Source organism: Nicotiana tabacum, chromosome 18 (genome assembly GCF_000715075.1).
Source record: "Nicotiana tabacum cultivar K326 chromosome 18, ASM71507v2, whole genome shotgun sequence".
Taxonomy (NCBI): Eukaryota; Viridiplantae; Streptophyta; class Magnoliopsida; order Solanales; family Solanaceae; genus Nicotiana; species Nicotiana tabacum.
In genome coordinates, this window is record NC_134097.1 from 26,062,455 (window position 1) to 26,076,153 (window position 13,699).

At 32.5% G+C, this 13,699-nt stretch overlaps 1 pseudogene; it reads left to right on the top strand.

The window, feature by feature from the left end:
* The first annotated feature begins 6,196 nt into the window (after positions 1 to 6,196).
* LOC107776223 (purine permease 3-like) lies at positions 6,197 to 8,552 on the top strand (annotated as a pseudogene).
* Positions 8,553 to 13,699: the final 5,147 nt, after the last annotated feature.

Consider the following 13,699-nt stretch of genomic DNA (forward strand, 5'->3'; position numbering starts at 1 on the left):
TGGCACGTGGGACTCGTACACTCTTGGTCTAGCGAGAGGTGGAGGAACATGCTCCCTCGTCAGCTCAGGTTCAATATTCACTTCCTCTTCATCATCACCCTCATCATGGAAGGGTGTGTCATTCCCAGACTCATCCGCATTGTTGTCATAATCACTATCATCTTCCTGACTCTGCGCATCTGCCAAATCACGAGTAAATACGTCGTCTATGGGCAACTGTGTGAGGTCAGGAGCTTCAAGAAGCTCGTTTTCACTGCACATAAAGAACAAAATGATAAGTTACCCAACTAGATAAATACTTTAGATATAGCTATATCACTTTACTTACAAGTCGTACTGTCTTGACGTTTCATGATGGATATTTTCTTGTTGGTGATGACTCCCAGATGGACCACCATGGTCCAATACTCCAGAACTACGCATATTCCAACTAGGGGCGGGGTCATAACTTGTAAAATTCATATCCGGACGGTACCCCCTATGAAAAATTTGAGTGTTAATACAAATCTAATTAAAACATAAAATAAACATCGCTAAAGCGTAGTAAAATTGAAGTTTACAAGTCGTCTTGTTGATTATATAAAGTTGAAAAATTATTTTGTGGCTGCTCATTCGCCGGTGGTGACAAGTTTAAATCAAGGCAAGCTCTTTCATCAGCAATCTGTCTGGCAAAAACTGCTCCAAAATAACCACCCGATGACTGGGGGTTATCCCTACTATGCACACCCTCATTATTGGGAACGTCTTCCACTTTGACATACATTTTCAATAATTTTATTACAATAAATTCCCTGTATTCATCCGGAATACGCAAAAAAATCTCTAAGAGTTTCATCATCCTCGATGTTAAACTCAGAATAATAAGCAAACCCCTGCGGAGTGACTGAATACGGAAATCTACCGGTTACTTTAAGGTTAACCGAATGCCTCCTATCACTCATTTTTGTACGTAACAACGATACCAATTTATCGTACTCCATAGTAAGCGGCAATTTAACATGACACTGTGGACGTGAGCTATACCTGATAGAGTTATTCTCCAGCACAACCTCACACCCCCTAATATAGTGAAACCCTTATTTTTGGCACTTCAGACATTGTAAAAAAATGATTGATAAGAATAAGAGAGAAGTATGAACGTAAGTTTGAATGGATTTTCATAAAATTGAAACGCCTTTAAATAAGGTAAGTCCGAGAAATTTTCTATATAAAATGCAGTACAATACTACGTTTTATGTATTTGAATTATTGTTATGTCAGTTAATTGGTGGGGCCAAAAATCAGAGTAAAACGCAGTATAATAGTACGTTTAAGGTAAAACGCATTATTATACTACGTTTTACAAAAAAAACAAATGTGATGTACTGCTTATAAGTAAAACGCAGTATAGTACTGCGAATTAGTAAAAAAAAAATTTTAAAAATAAAAGACAGTACTACACTGTGTTTTACTTTAACGCCCAAATTTCCGTGAAAGTAAAACGCAGTATAGTACTACGTTTTACGTAATTACGTAACATTTTTTTTAACATTAGAAACGTGTTTTTTGTCCAAAAAAGCATCAAAAAAGTTTCGGACTCTAAAAATGATGATCCTGTTTAATCTAAATTTTGGTACGGTCAGAAGTGACATTTTCTTTCTTTTCTTCATTTAGATAATCTCTCTGTTTCAGTTTATGTGAACCTATTTCCTTTTTTGTTCGTTCCAAAAAGAATGATTCCTTTCTAAATTTGGTAACAATTTAGCTTAAACTTACAATTCTACCCTTAATGAGAAGCTTTTATAACCACACAAATACTCCGGTCCCTTTTTGACTTGTTTAGGACAACAAATTCCAAGAGTCTTCATTTTTTCTTAAACTCCGTATCCAGTCAAACAGGTTCACATAAATTAGAATGCAAAGGGAGTAATATTTTTGTCCATCCTCCATTTTCATTTCTTTTCCATCCTTTCCAAACACAATTTATTGACAAAATATCATTTATCCTATTTTAGACTCTAGTTTCGTCTTTTTGTTTTTGTATTATATGACTATATTTGGTCAATAAAGATGATAAAGATGAAAGGAAAATGAATAGTCAGAAAGTTTTTCAGCGTGACGCAGTGATGTCACAAAACCAAAGAAATGCAAAAAGAATGTCAATTTGGCAAAAGATTATAGAACTAAGAGCCTCTTTGGCTAAACATACTATTAAAATAGTTGACAAGCATTAGACGGTGAAAATCACTTTTAAGTGTTGAAGTTAATTTAAAAAATAAGTAGTTACATATTTGGATAAAGATGTTAAAATTAATAATAAGTAGCTGAAGAACTAGGTATACAAAGAGTTTTGTTTTAAAAAGAAGTATTTTAGGGATAGAATAGTAAATATTTTGGTTAAACTTAAAGTGCTTATAAGCTGAAATTTGATAAGTTGGGGAGACTAACTTATGACTTTTGGCTTATAAACACTTAACTTATAAGCACTTTTAATTTTACAAAACGCATAGATAAACCAAAAAATACTTATAAGTCAATTTGACCAGCTTATAAGCTTAGCCAAACATCCTCTAAATGAAAGTAAGCTTATAAAGTTTCTGCGTTTTCTTTCTTCTTTTAGGAAATCATATGGCCCAAGCATAAAAATAACAGAAAAAGAGATGGAAAAAAAAAACGAAAAGCCAAACGATATTTTTGTTGCCATACGTAAGTGTCACGCCCAACGACGGAGGGCGGGTCAAAAATAACGACTGATAGGCTCCGGCAAGCTTTGAAAAATGATAAAGATCGACATTTTAGACGAATCTAATATCTAAATAGAAAAGGAAAATTAAAAGCTTTATAAGGAATAACACAAGATCACGTGATATGCATTCTTTTTAAACTCAATAATGGCAAGCTCAAGGAACAAATTTGTGAGGTCTGTTAAGATAAAGGATTCTCAATACGTACCGTGAACTTGAGTTGTATATAGGAGTATACAAACAGAACCGGAAAATTAAACCAAACCGATTAAAAATTCCTATTAGGTTTGGTTTAATATTGAGTAAAAGAATTCGAACCAGACCGACATATAAATATATAATTTTTGTATATACTTTTAAGACTTTATATAGAATTTTCTTAAAAAAATGTCTAGAAATATTTGGATTTGGTTATGGGATGTAATATTTAATAGAATATAAAGTGCTCCAATTTTATTAACTTTAAATAATGGGTTGTATGATCACTTTATTATCAAGTGTTACTGAAATGGGTCAATATCTTTATTCTTCCTTATTCATGTGTCAAGATTTATTAAATTCTTATATCTTTTTTGATTTGGAAGTGGTATTTCGATAATTTAAAATTAAATATAGAATATATTATTATTTAGGTTATATCATATTGAATTTTATGTTGAATTATTAAATTCGGTTAATCTTGAAAGTGTACATCAAGGAAAAATTATTGCCAGACGACTAAAAAAATAATTATCACGTGTTACTAAAAACATTCTCCCATATGAATAATATTTTGATAAATCATATGTTTATTAATTTTTTAAATATTTACTAAACATATATTTACTTATAAAAAATTCAACAAAGTAAGATTGAAATAATATTCGTGTAACAAAAATTTCAAAAAACCCAACAAAACCGAACAAATCTAAATCGATATAGTAGCTTATTTGGTTTGGTTTTGATAGAAACCGAACCAATTCGATCCATGTACATCCCTATTTCTATTTGTATAATCCAAACTTGAGCATATACGGTACACATAATGGATGATAGTTTGTACTAGGGGTGTACATAGGCCGGGTTGGTTCGAATTTTACAATTACCAAACCAAACCAATTGTGTCGGGTTAATAAATCTAAAGACCAAACCAAACCAATAAAACTCGATTTTTTCAATCTCGGATTTTCTCGGGTTTTCGAGTTATTCGGGATTTTCGGGTTTTTTTCGGTAAAATCTTCGTAGAACAAAACATATAACGTTTGATAAAAATATTTCTTTGATCCTAGTAAGATACAACTATACAAAGTACTTTCCAATAACATAATATAAAATATGAGATGTGTCATGACATTATCCTAAAATATTCAACAATAGAGACAATAAAATTATGTAATATTAATATTGCTAATTAAAAAGCCATAATAAAAAAAATATAATCAAAAAGTACTAAGTCATGCTAAAATAAATAGATTAATAAGGGAGTATTAATTATATGACTAAACGCTAAATAAAAATAAAAATAGGCTATGCATTTTTATCTAAATTATTGCAAAATAAAAAATACATATTCAATACATTCCCATTCGTAATATTGAATTGAATGTCTTTACTTAGCATTAGTATTGATTTGATTTTGGTTTGGGCTTTTGTTAGCATTATTTAACTTACTAATATTAATGGCTATAAAACTTATTGGAGCATTCAAAAGTTCTAAGTCCAACCTTGAAATAATACCTTAAAAGATAAAATTATGAAATTTTTTAAGAAATATTTATAAATTACATCACAATAGGTATATTTATATATTAAATATATTTAAAATTTCTATATATGTAATGTCGGGTTGGTTTGGTTTCGGTTTGACTTTCTTTAGTTAAAACCAAACCAACCCAATTATGGTTGGGTTTTTTTTCCAACACCAAATTATAATCGGGTTTTTTTTTCTCGGTTTGACTTGGATTATCGTGTTGGTGCGGTTTGTCGGTTTCCTTTGTACACCCCTAGTTTGTACCAAACAATTGATTTTTCCACCAAAGGATATGAATTTAACAAACTTTTTTTTTACAAGGAGAGTTTGTAATTTGTAAGAATAATGCTAGTTGGCAGAGGTGGATGCAATGTGATAGTTACGGATTCAATTAAATCCATAATTTTTGATGCGGAGTAGAAATTTATGTGTAAAAATTTATTAAAATTATAAAAATAATATATTTGAAACATAACTTTAAAAATATAATGGATTTAATGTTAAAAATCTTAAAAGTTAAACTCATAGAGTTTAAATCCTAGATCCGCCTCTGCTAGTAGGTTTTTGTTTAACTAAAGATCTAACAGCATTAGCTCCATTACAACGCCCGTAGTAGTTGTGTTGTTTTCTTGTTAACGCAAAATAAAAAATCAACTTTGCATGCTAATATGATCTTTTAGGTGGAATTTTTAATTTGATCTTCGAAATTTACTGATACGACTAATTCGAATGTCAGCCATAATAGCATCTGATGTTTGCGGATTAAATATGATTTTTATTTTTTGTCTTTTCAGCCGTTAAAGTATGACTTTCAATTTCCCTAAGGGAGTTTTTCGTGACTTGGGAGAACTTCCCTAAGGGAGTTTTTCGTGACTTGGGAGTTCAAGAAACATATTGTGTGTGAAGGCTGTTGTTTTCGTTGTCTGAATTAATTAAAATTTTTATGGTTTAATTTATCGTGGAATATATATATACGGGGTTAGATCAAGCCTAGTCGCACTCAACGTCCAACTCATATGATTATTATAGATTATAAAGATTGAATAATCAATTTTAGACGTTTTCCAAAATTAACACGCTGTAGTCAGCATCAGTTGAAGTTTGGACATTTTCCAAAAATAACAAGCTGTAGTCAGCATCAGTTGAAATTAACATTTTTAGTGCGAATATTTCTGTATGTTAATTTTCTTTTCACACCATGAAAGGAAAAAAATTGTCTTTTTGCAATGTATTTAATTGTCAATTCATTTAAATGTAAGATAGATTTACTATTAGAACTTACCGAATTTGCAAGGATCTTCCAACAGAGAATAATCTGTCGGAAGACCGACAAATATTTCCGACGAGAAAATGGTCACTGAAGTGAACTATTAAGCAGACATCGGAATATCCGTCATTTTCCTCATATCGTTGGTTGAAAATTTATTTCCCAACAATGAAAAGGAAAATAGGAAAACGAAATTATGAGGACAATAAGGTTGAAACCTTGACACACAACACAGAGGCGGACTCAGGATTTTAATGTGGTGGAATATAGTATTCTGTTCAACCAATGTCCTCTAAAGACTTTTAGTATTTCGGGTGCTAAGAGATTTTAGTTAACCATTTTCAAAGGTATATACATATACATATACAAGATTTCGATCAAAGTTTATGGAGTTCGATGACCAATATACATAGGTCCGTCTCTGTTGAGATAGTCGATCGAAAACTCAAAGACGAAACAACTATATATGTTCCCACATTATATAGTACTACTCAAAATATTCAATTCTACATAGAAAATGGAACCTAAAGTAAACTTAAAAATGAAGAAGTTTCTTCTAGTTATGAACTGTATATTTCTAGCTATAGGAAATTGTGGTGGCCCTTTGATCTTGCGCCTTTACTTCATCAAAGGAGGCAAAAGTGGCCAAGAATTTGGCTATCAAGTTGGCTACAAACTAGTGGCCAAGAATTTGGCTATCAAGTTGGCTACAAACTAGTGCTTGGCAAATTATTCTCATCCCTTTAACCATCTCTTATTTCAACCGTCGCAAATCCCAAGTAGAATAGCAACGACAGTACAAAATAACGATAACAACAATAACAATAGTAACAATAATACAAAGCTTATTTTGATGACTCCTCGGATTTTTATATCTGCCATCGGGATAGGAATCCTAAGCGGAATTTACAACTATCTCTACGCTTATGGCATGGCGAAATTACCCGTCTCCACATCAGCACTTCTCATTGCTTCACAACTTACTTAGCTTTCACGGCCGCCTTTGCTTTCATCCGTGTGAAACAAAAGTTCTCTGCATACTCCATCAATTCCATTTTTCTTCTGACACTTGGCGCGATTGTACTGGCTCTCCACGTGAAAGGTGACCGGCCGAAAGGCGAGTCGAAAAAGGAGTATATTTTAGGGTTTGTCTTGACACTTGGAGCTGCAGCTTTGTATGGGCTTATTTTGCCTTTGTTTGAGTTGTTATACAAGAAGGCAATGAGATGGACACTTACACACTTGTGTTGCAGATTCAAGCTGTGTATTGCTTTTTTGCTACTGTGGTTTGCACAATTGGAATGATAATAAACAAAGACTTTCAGGTAATATAATTTCTCTGTTATGAATTTGAATGCTCTCCGTTTTACCTTCTCTCTATTTGTTGTGCTCTATTTTACGTACGTACTATATATGCAACTTGAACGTAATCATTTATTCATTATAATTAAGCTGTCCCAAAAATCAAATCATTCTGGCTAAGTTGCACACACACAGAGACACGGTAAAATGCACAAATATACACATGGTAGCGTAAATTTAGGTATATTGGTATCCAATTGTTCTTATTAGTATATGTATGTATTGTCGAGACAAAATAAATTTTAAGTATGAATTTTCTAACAGCTTAAACTTTTAGATGAATTAGTCACATAATTTTAGTATGATGTTATACCAGTCAAGAAATCCTAATGCAAATATCATCGCAAAAAAGCAAAAGATTCTTTCACATCTTAACTCATGAAAAAGAATCTGGCTCAAGCTTGTATATATTTGTAAACTTTTGTTTTAATTTTTATCTTTACTCGATGTTCGGTATTTGCATCGAGATGAAGTCCCATATTAGGGTATATTAAAGCATTTCATCTTTTCTTCTTATCCTTTTTATATCTGTGGGCTTTAGGTAAAGATCTACAAAGTATCTAAAGAGTTCATTTCTTATTGTTCTAATGTTGAAAACATGAACAGAAGTAACCAATTTTCAGTCGAATTGAAAGAGAGAGTCAGGACATCAGATAATAAAATTGAGCATTGGCTAATATATATAGGCATGACAAGTACAATTTTAAGGCTAAAGTCATATATAAGCTAATTTATAGTATACAATTATACACTGACAATAACAAAGAATATTTACACTATCAGTTTAATTTAGTTTGTTGTAGAAGGTTGTAAGTTTTTCTTTTTCAAGTTACTAATTTCACGTATTATGAACCGTATTTATACATATTTTTTAGCTGATCAGATTATGTGGGAAAAAAACTTGTTAGTTGGACATGGCAATAGATTATTATACGGGTGTTCGTTAATAAGTAGTTAAACTTGCAGGCGATTTCACAGGAGGCAAAAGCATTTGAACTTGGAGAAGGAAGATATTATATAGTTATAGTATGATCTGCAATTATTTGGCAATGCTTCTTCTTAGGCGCCATTGGAGTTGTCTATTCTTCTTCGTCTCTGGTTTCTGCCATTTTGATTACTGTTCTACTTCCTATTAGTGAAGTATTAACCGTCATTTTTTATGGTGAAAAATTCACAGCAGAAAAAGGTATTTCTCTTGCACTTTCTATATGGGGATTCATTTCCTACTTCTATGGTGATATAAAAAGCAGCAAGAAGACATAAAATCAATCTGCAGTAGCAGAGATGATTGATTAAACTTCTACTCCTTGATTGAAACGAATCATTATCCCAAGACCAGTACTTATGAATATATTGAAATTTCTTTGCACTTAATTAGTGAAGGAGGATTTAAATTATATGTATATATGTATTGTATACTGACAGTGGGAAAAACAATTCACTATCAGTAAATTTTAAATTGTGAGATCAAGTTACTTATCATTTCCCAGATTATATATCGCCTAATGTTTATGAAAAGATTTACATATATTTACCGAATAAATTTCAAGTCATGAATATCACATCTGTTCGATATTAAAATATATAAATTGATTCGCACTCGAGCCTAGCTCTGTATAGTGAGATGGTCTCGCTAGATGATATAATGAGACCAAAGCATAAAAAATCGACTTCATGCAAAATCAACAGGAAAAACTTTGATTGTTTGTTTTAGCAATAACAGTAAAGGACAAATTAATTCTGTAATTAGTTGGACCGAATTGTATATATATTTTCTACACGGCAATGCATATATATTATTTAATTAAAACCAAACAAAACCAATTATGGTCAGTTATTGTTTCCAATATCAAACCAAACCAATTGGTGCTTACAAAAGAAAAAAATCTGACTGTGGTTTGGTTTGATATTGGAAACAATAACTGACCATAATTCATTTGGTTTGGTTTTAATTAGAGAAAGTCAAACCGAAACCAAACCAACCCGACATTACAAATATAGAAATTTTAGATATATTTAATACATAAATATACTTATTGTGATGTAATTTATAAATATTTCTTAAACTTTTTCATAATTTTATCTTTAATGTATTATTATTTCAAGTATGGACTTAGAACTTTTGAATGTTCCAATAAGTTTTATAACCATTAATATTAGTAATTTAAATAGTGCTAACAAAAGCCCAAACCAAAATCATATCAATACTAATGCTAACAAAAGAAATTCAATTCAATACTAAGAACGACAACATATTGAATATCTATTTTTTATTTTGCAATGATTTAGATAAAAACACATAATCTATTTTTATTTTTTCTTTAGCGTTTAGTCATGTAACTAATATTCCTTTATTTGTTTTTCTTATTTTAGCATGACTTAGTACTTTTAAATTATGTTTATTTTTATTATGACTTTTTAATTAGCAATATTTATATTACATAATTTTATTGTTGAATATTTTATGATGGGTTTACAATGCCTTAGCTTTATATTTTGATGATCTAACAAACTTACTATCAAAGAACTAGATAAGGAACCTGACACACTTGGTACACATCGCAAATCAACGGACTCCATCTAATGTGAATTGCTACAACTTCAGAAGATAGAGAATCAACACAGGGACCTGATACCCATGTATTTCTCTGACAGCAGTACAAAGTCAACTGTGTACATCTGAAAAGTGACTGCCTGCACTGTACACAGAAATGGTGCAGCACAGTTCTGCAGTTACTTGTCTTTTGAACAACCAAGTGATTACATCATTCAAGTGATGTCATCCAAGTTGTATTAACAAGAGTATTACAACAAAACATCACTTGAACATTTGAGAATTCATTCAAGCATTCAAGCATCTAACATTCAAGCATTCAATTCTCAAGTGCATCAAGAACAAAGTTTAACACTACTACGGACCAATTCCTAGAGCTAATATCTGTATGTCCTTAATTAAGTTGTAACTTTGTAATTGTTCTTCATTGTAATTCCTACTTTGCTTATCTAGAAGTGTTGCTTAGGAACCCCCTGTAAAACCATAAACCCTTAGGGGTCGTTTGGTAGGGTGTATAAGAATAATGCTGAATATGGTATATTAGTAATGCAGGGATTAGTAATGCATGTGTTAGTAATGCAAGCATTAGTTAAGCAGAGATTATTTTTTATATATTGTTTGGTGTGGTGTATTAAAAATTAAAATGCATTGCATAATTTTTAAAAAAATTAGTTGTTTACAAAAATGCCCTCTATATTCTTTAGTTTTAAGGGATTTTAAGGACAATTTGGTCTTTAGACATACTAATGCATGCATTGATAGCCTTGGTATTAGTAATACCATGGTTTTGCTATGCATTAGCTACACACAGGATAATACCAAATAGGATGTATAACTAATGCTTGTATTAGTTATACATATGTTGAAAAAGTATACCAAACAAGGTATTACTAATACACAAAACTAATGCAAGCATTATTTTGTATTATGCACTCTACCAAACGACCTCTTAGTGTTTGTATCGTGACTAGAGTTAGTCATAAGTCACAGTCTTTGTAATATGTGTATTGCAAAGTGGCTTGTAATAGGTGTATTACAAGTTAGTGAGGGATTAAGAGTTTAATTCCTAGATTACATAGGTTGTAATCTAAAGTTGCTCATAGTGAAGTTGAAATCCTACCGGTGTAGGTCGTGATTTTTTATCCCCTTGAGCTGGGATTTTTCCACGTAAAACTCCCTGTCTTATTTACTTACTGTTTCATTAGCATTCTCAGTGGAAACTCATAGAGGACCTGGTCTCTCTATAGTTTGGTAGACTCATATATTCTGTCAATTGGTATCAGAGCGGGTTCTTTCTACCAAGCTAATACCTAGGAAGGATCCTTATGGCTGCGTTAACCCGTTAAGAATATATATATATATATATATATATATATATATATATATATATATATATATATATATATATATATATAAGTCTACGTATAGACCACCCAGGTTCAATGGGCAATACTATGGGTGGTGGAAGACAAGAATGTATGATTTTATCATGGCTGAAGATTCTGAGTTGTGGGATGTTATATGTGATGGTCCTTATGTCCCAACAAAGAAGGTCGGAGATCCTCCAGTGACGATGCCAAAGACCAAGAAAGAATACAACGATGCAGCTGGGATAGCTGTGGAGAAAAATTTTTGTTCCAAGAAAATTTGGTGTGTTGCATAGGACCGGATGAATACAACAGGATCTTAGCTTGTCAATCTGCCAAGGAGATATGGAAGCTCTGCAAACAGCACATGAGGGAACCACTCAAGTAAAGAAATCTAAGATTGATATGCTTACTACTGAGTATGAGCTCTTTAGGATGAAAGACGATGAATCTATTCAAGACATGCACACAAGATTCACTTCCATCACAAATGAGTTACACTCACTTGGTGAAATCATTCCCTGGAACAAGATCGTGAGGAAAATTCTCAGTATCCTGCCTAGTTCATGGAGAGTAAAGTGAATGCTATCACTAAAGCAAAGGACTTGCAGGAGCTGACCACAGATGAGTTGGTTGGAAATCTGAAAACCTACGAAGTGAAGAGGAAAATAGACAGTGAAAGAAGAGAATCAAAGAAGGAAAAGAACCTGGTACTCAAAGTTGAAAGCAATGACTCAAGTGAGGAGGACAGTGACATGGCTTACTTAACCAAAAGGTTTAGAAGACGATTAAAAGAAATGGAGGAATACTAAAAAAGGGCAACTCCAGCAGACCAAAGAATTATGACCTCTGTCATAAATGTGGAAATACAGAGCATTTCATCAATGATTGCCCTCTCATGAAGCAAGAACACGTCAAATACAACCCTGATAAAGCAACAAAAAGGAACCTAGTTCCTGACAAACACTTCAAAAGGAAGAGATCTGCTGACAATGTTGTGAAGCAAGATCTTGCAGCATGGGGAGATTCCTCCAGTGAGTCTAAAAAAAGCAACTGATGTAGGTTATAGTTCCATGATGGCAGTTGAAAGTGAAGGAAATGAATATGATACAATATTTGCTTTGATGGCTCAATCAGACGATGATGAAGATGATGACGATGATGAGGTAAACTTCAGGGATGTTCAGATAAATTTGAAATCCTACTCTCCTAAGAAACTCATGTCATTAGTAAATGTATTAATTGATGCCTATCATAATCTTGTAGATGATAAAGATGCTTTGACCATAGAACTAGGAGAAGCTGAACAAATTAGAGATGATTTGGTAGTGTGTGTAGTTGACCTGAAGGAAACCATAAGCAATCTGGAGAATGAAAAGGTGGTTCTAACTGAAAAAATAGTTAGTGCAGAACATGAAAGAGATGATTTGGTGGTTGTAGTTGTTGACTTAAAGGAAACCATCCTTAGTGGAGAAAGTGGCTGCTATTGAGCAAGAGAGAGATGACCTTTTAGTAATGATTATAAACTTAAGGGAAATAATAGAGGAACTTGGAGCTGAGTGTAGGCATAGAAACTCTGAAAAAGGGAAAGAGGTAGCTAGTAAGGCACACATTAAGCTTGAAAAAGAGTTAATTGCTGTCAGAATTAGTTTGTGTGCTGAACTTGAGAAAAATAGGCAGCTCCAAACAGAACTGGAAAAAGTAAAAAATGATCTTGAGAAGTCCCTTAAATGAACTTGGTCCTCGGAAGCTATTACTGCCATGTATGTTAATAATGGTGGTACCAAGTAGGTAATATGATTTCAAAAAGAGAGAACTCCTTATAATCCCCGAAGCAAATATGCTACTGTACCCAATAATTGGCTATGTACACACTGTGAGAACAATGAGTATTTTAAAGAAAATTGCCAAGCCAGGGTTCAGTCTTTGCAGAAAAGCAAAGTTTTTGCTGAGAGAGTAACTGCTGAAAAGGGACCAGGTGTCACTCATAAAAAATGCATGTTACATGTGTTTACCTTGAAAATGGTAGTAACAATTAGATTTGATTTTGTGGTTCTAAAAATATATGATCTATTTTTATGCTAGTTGTTAGGCAATAGATGCTAAGTGAAAGATTAGAAAAAATAAGATAATAAGTTGTAGATAGTATAATAATCAAACCGAATGGCTGGAAATTAAAGCCTCGAGCTTGTGTATACGGGACCTCGAGGTCGATTCGGATGCCCTGCTAAAGGCAGTCGATGGAGGATTAACAGTTATGATAAATTTAATAGCAGCTCTTTATGACTAATAATGAGCAATAAATGAAGAACAATAAATAGAACACAATAAATGTAAGCAATAAACGTAAATAATGAGAACAAGAGAATATGTTAAGTTAGGGAGCAGAGAGAATATTCTTGTATATTTAATATTGTGTATCAGATCCCCCTTACAAAATGACAAGGATTCCCTTTATATATGAGGGGGAATCCCAACATAGTACAAATGCATTTATTACAAAGATATAGGGCTGGTACAACTATTTAATGCCATAATACGGGTTTGGACTAGCCTAATAGACTTTGTCAGCTCTAGTTACATACCTTGGGAACCTCACATCGATCCACCGTAGCCGCTGATTTACATTAAATCGAGGCCGATCGTTTTTTATGCTACCTCGAGGTCGATCACTGAGAACCCTCAAGGTCGATCACT